We start from the raw sequence: 9,128 nt of genomic DNA, 5'->3' as shown, positions 1-9,128 counted from the left end.
CTGATTCGGTTTTGTTTTGTTTTTGTTTTTTTGCACCATGTGAATAGTTTGGTTATAACCAGCTGAATATGACTGTGAAAAACACATAAAATGTTAAGAATGAATTTGATTCATACTGTTGTCCTCACAGTTTTATATCACAACAGGACATGCTTTGGTTAGTATGCTTGGTTATGTCGTGTCTTGGAAGTATACTGTAATGTAAAGCTGCTATTACATTAGGAAATTCCTGCAGCGTGCTTGCAGGACAGTTGCAGGTTGGGAGGGCTTCAGTAGCTAACACTGTCCTGATACCGCTAGCTACCTTCAGTAGCCTCCATATTCTTACACTCAGCTGCCCCACCAGCTCGACCAAGTTGAGTAAGGGCCAATTCTTTGAATGACTGCACCGGGGACATGTGTTTGAGCACTTACCAAATCGATAAATCGGTTCGTCCCGTCTGCCCCCCTCTGTTCATCTCTCATCTGTTTTCCTTCTTTTTACGCCATTTTATCTCTAGTTTTGTTTTTGTTTTTTTTTACCTTTCATTCCCCCCTCCTTCTGCTTACCCCGCCTCACACTCACGACATCTCTGTTAGCTGGACCCATCTATCTTTATTTATCTCCCCTGACATTTATTTTCAAGGTATTGCCTGTTCATATAAAGTGTTTCAGAAAATGGAAGTCCGCCGAGTTTGATGTGGTTCCTTGTGAAATCAAAGCCCTCTCTGATATCTGTGCACCCTAATATTCGCTTCATTTTTTACATCTTTATTTATTTATCTAATGTATTTGCACAGTGGTTGTGAATTATAGATTGCTTGCATGTGGGTTGTCAAGAAGTAGCTACCGATGAGAACATCTGAAACATGTTACTGTCGTAATAATAAACTCTGTTCTTCCACCACCACCACCACCCCTCCCTGGCAGAGCTGCAACGACCTTTTCTAAATGTCTTCTTCATTGGTATTAATAGCTGGCTTGCAAAATGGGGCGTGTGTGTGTGTGTGTGTGTGTGTGTGTGTGTGTGTGTGTGTGTGTGTGTGTGTGTGTGTGTTGAAGGCCCTTTGTAAAGACGATACCTTCCTTTTATCGAGAGAGGGACAACAGCTCTGGTCTTTAAAAAGGGGTCAGCTCCCATTCGGCCCACTGTGTCCACATCCGTGCTTTGATGTTTTTTCTGCAATAAACTGGGAAAATGTGTATGAGTTCAGTTATTGGCTACCCACCTCCGGCAATGACACCTTGCAGTTTGAATAGTGCAAGGTATTGACACGGACAGTGGGTGGCCTCTGTGACATTGTCCCTGCCTGCATTTGCTATCACCTTTGTTAGCTTCACATAATAAAAATCCATGGAAAATGGATACTGCAGGCTTCACTGCAGATACAGAACTATGCTTAGCCTCTGGTCGGTTCAGTGTTTGAGAGACCTCTTAGTCTTGATGCATTCTTCACTTCTTAGAAGTATATTATTTCACATATTAGGATCCTGCATAACCAGGTGCCACGTTCTTTAAAACAAAAGTGGGTGACTGAAACACTGGATCTTCCTCAAATATGTCAAATATGATATGACTGTCTCATAAATCCCCTCGTCTCTCTCTCTCTCGGTATCAACTCTCTCTGTTGATATTGTGTCTCTACTGTCCAAAGGATACACGTTTTATCAGAAACACAAATAAATCTCCAAAAATTAATTACCGTATTTCCTGGACTGTAAATCGCTGTGTAGTCTGGCTGGTCCTACGATTTATATTCCAAAACCATTTATACTGTAACGACCACGAATAAGTAGACTCGCTTAGCCCTTGGTTAACGGGTCGGACCCTTTAGTCGACTGGTTAACGTTGTCGCCCGTGATGCGGGAGATCCGGGTTCCTGAATGCGGCGTTTCCCGGGCTGCCCCCGAATTCGGACAGTACAATGTAAATAAGGCGGACGGATACGCTGCATTTCAACTAAGGCCACTAGATGGCATTGTTTAATCTTGTGACTCAGTTGAAAATACTGTACTGTGGCAGGAATGAGGAAAAACACAGGAGACCAAGGCGAGTTTGATGTTTATTCCTCAACTCCAAAAACCAACTGCACTAGGAACAACCCTGCACCGGCGAGCCCGGGAACGTAAACCACGCCCCCAGCTCACAGTCCTGCTGGGTGAGAGGCATAGCCCCTAGTGTCCGCCACACAGCCCCGCCCCCCCCCCCCCCCCCGAACACCCAGAAGGGACTCCTGGAAAGAAAATTAGTGTCTCACTGGAGGCTTAAGCAGCCTGCCATAACGGCTGCGCCGTCCCTCAGCCGAAACAGTAGGTGAAACACAGTCCAAAGCCGGCTGAGAAGCAGAACGATGAACCCGTGAAGACACTGCCGGGGTCCTGGAAGAAGGACGACCCCGACGGGGAACCTGGGCCGGAAACACAACTTCGCCTGCCACCCTGTGCGCCGGTTTAAGCCTATCAAGCGTGACACGCTCCCTACGCCCACCCATATCTAGCACAAAACCCTTAGGACCCGTCTCAAGAACCCGAAATGGGCCATCGTATGGGGGTTGGAGGGGCGAGCGGTGAGCATCATGCCGCACAAAAACAAAACGAGCCGACATGAGCTCCGCAGGCACGAACGACCGCGGAAAACAGTGGTGAACGGGGCCTGGAACCCGAGTGCTGTCGGACAAAAAAGGATAAACGGCCGGACGGGGTCGAGGAGCGGAACTCCCAGGCAAAAATTCCCCAGGGACGCGGAGCGGCTGACCGAGCACCAGCTCAGCGGGTGACGCGTCGAGGTCCTCCTTAGGAGCCGAACGCAACCCGAGCATAACCCAAGGTAAACGATCCACCCACTTACCATCCGAGAGCGCAGCGCTGCCTTGAGCGACCGGTGAAAACGTTCACACAACCCGTTAGCCTGAGGGTGAGACGCGGTAGTGCAGTGTACCTGCACACCCAAGGATCGCGAAAGTGCCGACCAGAGCTCTGACACGAACTGGGGGCCCCTGTCTGAGGTGATATCTGACGGAGTGCCGAAACGGGCGACCCAGGAGGAAAGAAAAGCGCGTGCAACATCCGAGGATGTTGTGGAGGATAGAGGGACAGCCTCTGGCCACCTGGTGGTCCGATCTACCATTGTGAGCAGGTGCGTAAAACCCTGTGAAGAAGGTAGAGGGCCCACCAGGTCCACATGCACGTGGTCGAAACGTCTGGCCGGGATCGGAAACGGTTCGAGGGGCGATTTAGTGTGCTGGTGGACCTTAGCGCGCTGGCACGCTACACATGCAGCTGCCCACCCCTTGACGTCCTTGCGGAGGCCAGGCCAGACGAACTTGGAACCGACCAACTTCACCGACGCCCGAACTCCAGGGTGCGAGAGGGAGTGAATCGAATCGAAAACTCGAAGGCGCCAGGCCACTGGAACAACGGGGCGGGGACGGCCGGTGGAAACATCGCAGAGGAGGGTAGGACTGCCTTCCTGCATCACAGCGTCCTCTAGCTTGAGACCTGTACGCGTTGACCTAAAGGCAAGGACGTCCGGGTCGCTGGGCTGGTCGGCAGCCATAGCAGAGAAATCCACACCGAGGTGCACAGGACACACAAGCACACGCGACAGACAATCAGCAACAGGGTTGGACTTCCCGGCCACATGCTGAATGTCCGTTGTGAACTCGGAGATCGCCGCTAGGTGGCGCTGTTGACGAGCAGACCACGGCTCAGTCACCTTGGACATGGCAAAAGTCAGCGGCTTATGATCCACATAAGCCGTGAATGGGCGACCCTCCAGCAGGAAGCGGAAATGCCGGGTTGCAAGGTGCAGTGCCAGCAACTCCCGGTCAAAAACGCTGTACTTGCGCTCGCTATCCCGCAGTTTGCGGCTAAAAAATGCGAGTGGCTGCCACGCATTCGCCACACGCTGTTCAATCACAGCCCCCACGGCTATGTCAGACGCATCGGTTGTTAAAGCTATGGACGCCGTGGGTGTGGGATGGGCGAGGAGGGCAGCGTTAGCCAGGGCGCACTTAGCTCCGCCAAAGGCCTGGACCTGTTCGGGAGTCCAGTCGACAGGGTCGTTAGCCTTCTTAAGCCGCAGGGCTTCGTAAAGTGGCTGAAGGAGGTGGGCAGCGCGAGGGAGGAAACGGTTATAGAAATGCACCATGCCCAAGAATTCCTGCAATGCCTTAACAGAGACTGGGCGGGGAAAGTCCGCCACCGCTTGCACCTTGGAAGGCAACGGGACCGCGCCTTGCGGCGAAATGCGGTGACCCAAGAAGTCAAACACCGGCAGTCCAAACTGACACTTGGCCGGGTTGACTATCAGGCCGTGTTCGTCCAGACGACGGAAAACCTGTTTCAGGTGCGCCAGGTGCTCTTCAGCTGACGGACTGGCCACTAATATGTCGTCGAGATAAACGAACACGAAAGCAAGGTCACGCAACACCGAGTCCATCAGCCTCTGAAAGGTTTGCGCTGCCCCCTTCAAGCCAAAAAGCATGCGCATGAACTCAAAAAGCCCAAACGGGGTGATCACTGCGGTCTTGGGCACGTCCTCTGCGCGCACGGGAACCTGATGATAGCCGCGCACCAGGTCCACCTTAGAGAAAATAGTGGTACCTGCCAGGCGTATGGAAAAGTCCTGTATGTGTGGGATGGGATAGCGGTCATTGGTGGTGACGTTGTTCAGGCGGCGAAAATCGCCGCAAGGCCGCCACGACCCATCCGCCTTGGGCACCATGTGAAGCGGCGAGGCCCACGGGCTGTTGGAACGGCTCACTATACCCAGACGCTCCATGATGGCGAACTCCTCCTTAGCTATAGCCAATTTTACCGCGTCGAGGCGCCGCGCGCGCGCAAAAACTGGTGGTCCCAGAGTGGGAATGAAATGTTCTACCTCGTGTTTAGTAACCGCGGTGGAAAAGGCAGGTGTAGTCACCGATGGAAAATCCGCCAGCAAACGCTGAAAAACATCCCCTAATGCTAAAAAGTTAGCGTGTGTTAACGGCCCGGCTCCCCCTGTCTCGCACGGAACAGTGGCGAAAGACACAGCATCAATTAAACGGCGGTTTGCAACATCAACAAGCAGATGTAACCAGGTTAAAATTAATGTTTTTATTTTATTTTGTTTGAGTATGAAATATCACCAAATCCTGTTTGTGTGCTGTTATTTGTGTTTGCCACATTTTATTTTATGTCATTATTTACTTTTATGTATGTTTTACAACGACCGTCATATACATGTACTGTCGCTTTAAGAGAGAGGTCTTGTGGGTACACGGAAGAGGGAACGCGGGAGAGGTCATTTTTGTTTTGTGGGGGGAGTGTCAAGCAGCGACCGAGCCGAGCCACACGTGTTTCTTACCGTAGCAGTTTTGCTGATTGAGGAGAACGTAACCTTGAGTATCCCTGTAAGAAGATACTGCAAGCTGTGGGATAAAATACTTGTTTATCCTTCCTTACATCGGAGTCCCGTGGACGGTTTCTCCTTCTAACGCACACGAGTGAAGTACCCATATGTGCCGTTCTAGTCTAGACTGCTGAATAGGACAATACAAAGCTCAAATGACCGGCAGTGGAAACCAGTTATTTTGAAAATAAATGGCAAGGTGGGCCAAATAGAGTCCTGTGTGTCCCCCCTCCTTCCTTGATCATGATGATGATGAGAGACTGAGGTCCCCCCCAAACAACACCTGGGGCCCCACCCAACTAGAACACAACGCAGAGCTAACGATGAGTGACGGGCGTGCAGCAGGCTGACCAGCATAGAACACCATAGGACTGCCCCCGTTACACAGACCATTAGCACACAGAAAATCCGCGCCGATAATAGGCACAGTAATGGCGGCCACTACAAAGTCCCACTCAAAATGGCGCCCGTGGAAGCAAACAGTCACCAACCTTGTGCCAAACGTCGCAATGGACGAACCGTTAGCTGCACTTAACTGTGGGCCGCCGCCTTCGGCCGACCTGTCTGTCTTAGCAGGAGGGAGTAGGCTCTTTTGCGAGCCTGAGTCCACCAGAAACCGTCTTCCTGACATCGTGTCCTTAATGAAGAGCAGCTCACTACGTCCACCAGCGCCCACAGCTGCTACTGAGCGCTGCCCTGGAGTTTCCCGCCGCCTCAAACGTGCACGGAGGGACGCAGCGCCTCGCCTTGCCGCCGAACCGCTGGTGGAAGAAACGGAGGCCGCTCCCGCGCCGTCTCCGGGCAGTCACTTCAGCCACCACTGCCGGGTCCGCGTCCTCCGACGTCGGCTGCAGAGGCTCCGATGCCACACTCTGCACAGAGAACCGTCCGACCCGATCGGCCTCCTCAGCCAAACCTCGGCAGTCACCAGCGGCCAGACACGGGGAGTTAGCCAAAGCCGCGCGCACAGGAGACGGGAGCTGGCGCAGGAAAACGTGCGGGAAAAGGAACCCACCTTCGTCTGAGCCTAGCAGCGACAGCATATTGTCCATGAGATCCACAGCCGTCCCATCGCCCAAACCGGATAGGGAGAGGATTCTATCTGCCCTCTCTGCGGTAGATAGGCTGTACCTCCGGAGCAGAAGATGTTTGAGGGCGACGTATTTATCGTGTTGCGGAGGGGCGCGCAACAGCTGCATGGCCCGGCGTGTGGGCTGCTGGTCCAGCGCAGCGACGACCAAATAGTATCTGGAGTCGTCCGCGGAGATTCCACACAGGTGGAACAGCGCCTCGACATGCTGGAACCACGAGGCCGGGTCGCCCTGCCAGAACTCTGGGAGTTTCACAGGCGCGGCGAGAACGGCCGGCTGTGGGAGTTGGGGCGGCGTGGCCGAAGTGGATTCACACTCCTCTTCTGCTCCAAACATGTTCAATTCGGGGTCACCAATGTGGCAGGAATGAGGAAAAACACAGGAGACCAAGGCGAGTTTGATGTTTATTCCTCAACTCCAAAAACCAAATGCGGCAGGAACAACCCTGCACCGGCGAGCCCGGGAACGTAAACCACGCCCCCATCCCACAGTCCTGCTGGGTGAGAGGCATAGCCCCTAGTGTCCGCCACAGTACCATCCATAGATACTGAATGAGAGTAGAACGGACATTGAACTGTTTGTTTGCCGTGGTCATTTGAGTAGTTCAAAACAAAATGGCGATTGTTAGCTGTTATAGTGCCAACACACGTCGGTGGGGCCGTAAATGTTCTTACGTTTCACTACTAGTTTGGTCATTACCGAGAAACGTCACTTCCGTGAGTCTGCGATTTCAAAAAAAAAGTCCGCGAGTTGCCGCATGTTGGTTTATACAAAAGTTTATACGGAAGTTAACCTTCTACAATTGTTCTTTTCAATGGCGTTAGTTAAAATAAAAATGCCCACCGTCATGACCACCCTGCTATATTGATTTGAATGGGAATGCCCGTTTTACTGTCATTCATGTTCTATGGTACGACAGTACCACCATATAAATGAGTCATACACCGAAGCAATATATTTTTAATTTACAAAAATGTATTTTGTTTTGTTTTTGTTTTTTTGTTTGTTTGTTTTTTGCTGAGTGGGATTTATACTCCGATGCGACTTGTAATATGGGAAATACGGTAATATCCTCCATGCTTTTTGGACGGCAATGACGAGGAAAGACCCACTAACTTGGTGTGCTTTCATTGGTTGCAATGAATGGTAGCAAAGACTTTATGTAAACGTACAATACATACCCTGTGGGTTTCGTATGCCGCCATTTAAAAGATTATGTATGTTTAATTCTAATTTCCATAACAAATGGAGTAGGTCAGCGCAGAGCCAGCTACTGTGCTACTAGCTACAATGCTATCCACTGCCTATGCAGTTTCTCATCTTTAATGTCTAACCATGGCCCATTTTGCCCACATCCTGTGTTCCAGCATTTCTATAAAATATAATCTCTTCTTCAGTAATTAGCAGGTTTCCCTCGGCACGAATGTAAACTCCTGTATTTTTTTCAGTAGCAACTGGCAGCCTGCTGCTCTCCGCTGCCCCTCTGGGCCATAATTGAAACCTTATGTAGATCAGGTGGAATTCTGGGGCTTTTGGCCCCACCTCAAACTCCCAGAGTGTTATTTTCTCTCATTTTTTCATCTCTCTCCTCTAGCCAGATAGACTCTTACATCAGCTCTCGCCCCCCCCCCCTCGCTCTCACTCTCGCTCTCTCTAGCTCGTCCCTTCTCAGAAAGTCATTCCTAGGAAGAGGTCAGGGATTTTTTGGTGCTGTATGCATCTCAACTCAGAGTAGATGTGGAATATTTCCTGAGACAGATGGTTTCAAATAAAGGGAGACACAAGGAGAGGCAAACTTGCAAAAGTAAGTCTTACCCATATTCTCTGTTTTCCCTCCCCATCAACGACTGATACTACTGATTCTGACGTCCGATTTAAATCTTACATTTGTGGCAGTACACATGTATTATTGTATCCTTTAGGTAGAAATATCATTCAGTCCAAACTAAGTAAAACAACATAGAGACAGATTAACTATGCTTGGCATGTAGGTAAATACAAAGTTAGAAGATAAGTGTGTGTGTTTCTTATAAGAAGTGCTCTCTTAGGTTTAATTTGTAACTCTATTTCATATATTTCATATATTCTGGTGCTGTTAAAAGTTTAATGTGTTAATTTTGATGTTTCATATTAATCACTGCTTGGTTTTTCTTTTGAATTTTCATGCAGTTTTCATAAATGAACGAAAATAAGTCTTAAGCACTGTTATTCTATCCAGCGGTGAGGTTCAGGACCAGTAGGACCACACAAAACTACATAGACAGCATTTTCCTGGACTTAGAGCCTGTGGTCATTGAACGCAGCCCATGTGACAACACACCACACCAACAAAGACACTATGAGTAACCCCCAACATACACACACACATACATACATACACACACACACACACACACACACACACACACACACACAGAGGAATATAAACAGACATACACATCTTTGGTGAGCTCCCCCAGGATTGATTGACGGTGCAGGAGTTTGACAATGTTCCACAGTGTACAGCGCTTACCTGAGTCTAGTGGAGGCATATTTCAGTGAGACATTTACAAGTCTTTACACACTGAATAAACTGAGAGGCATATACTACAGGCACTTTGGTGGGAGATGGCAGGAATTTGTTACACAAGGTTTACAAGGAGGGCTGTGTGTGTTGTTGCCA

Source organism: Lampris incognitus, chromosome 14 (assembly GCF_029633865.1).
Source record: "Lampris incognitus isolate fLamInc1 chromosome 14, fLamInc1.hap2, whole genome shotgun sequence".
In the NCBI taxonomy this organism is placed as follows: Eukaryota; Metazoa; Chordata; class Actinopteri; order Lampriformes; family Lampridae; genus Lampris; species Lampris incognitus.
Note: the sequence above shows the minus strand (reverse complement) of the source record.